Raw genomic sequence first — 1,175 nt, forward strand, 5'->3', positions numbered from 1 at the left:
GGGCGGGGCCAGCGGGGCCGTGGGCCCCGGGGCTGGCCAAGGCGGGCCATCGATCCGAGCAGTCGTTCCGCGGCTCTAAATTAACCACGTCCCTCTGTCTTGTCCCCATTAGAGACGGGGTGGTAAGGACGTCATTATCCCCCTCCCCCCAAACCCAACCGCGGCCACTTTTCCCCTGTCTTTGTCGCGAACAAAAGCAAAGAGTGACAGCGAAACCGACACGAGTGGGCGCCCACTTCTATGAAGGCCGAACACTCGCACGGGTCGCTTTATTCAGGGTCACAATAATATGCCTAGTGGCCCCCACGGGAGGAAAATCAGTACACGGTATTTTGCAGGAGAGAGAAAGTCAGACAGAATATAGCTTTATTTTGGTGGGCGCGTTGTTCGTCGCGTGTCTATCGATCAAAACACGTCATGCTGATGTTGGGGAATTAAATATTGAAGGCTACTCCTTGACTGCCGGTCGCACCCGTGGGGAAAAAATGGTTCCGAATCGTCATAAATAGAGGGGGCCAGTTTTGTTTCCCAATGAGCCCTTCCACCATGCCGGTTTCGTGTGGATGCACACATGTGCGAGCACATGCGAGCACATGTGTGTTTAGGGGACAGGTAGAGGGGGAAGGGATGTGACGTATAAGTGGAGGATTTACGTCACGAATCGATGCAACTATCTGTTTTGAACATCAACTTTCCCCACCTGTCCAGGTCCCGATAATTTTGTTGATGCAGCTGCACTCTGCTGGACGTCAAACCAAGAGGGTGGTCTTGCAAAGGTCACAAAAGTGTCCGCCCCGCAAGGATGCCCCGCAACGCTCGGCACGCTATCTCACCTGCGGTATGCAAAACAATGTGAGGAGGGGCTGGGGGTCGAGTAGGGGCGGGGCGGAGGCGATGCTTCAAGGGAATAGTTCAACATGCAAACTGGTCATTTATTTCACAGAAATAGCGGGCAGCAGTATACTGTATATACACAGGTTGGCTCGGCGCCTGTAAACCGAGCGGCCTGCAAAACCTCCTGCAGCAGGCAACAATGTTATCGGCAGATACGAACAAGGCCACTGTTTAATATTTACAGAAAATAGTCATGTTGCACGGGGAACGTTACGTATTCTATTTTATCATTAACTATTTAAAGGAGCAAAAAAATATAAGCAAACGGAATTTGAATATTC

The sequence above is a fragment of the Frankliniella occidentalis genome, unplaced genomic scaffold (genome assembly GCF_000697945.3).
Source record: "Frankliniella occidentalis isolate FOCC.00 unplaced genomic scaffold, Focc_3.1 Scaffold41, whole genome shotgun sequence".
Lineage (NCBI taxonomy): Eukaryota > Metazoa > Arthropoda > Insecta > Thysanoptera > Thripidae > Frankliniella > Frankliniella occidentalis.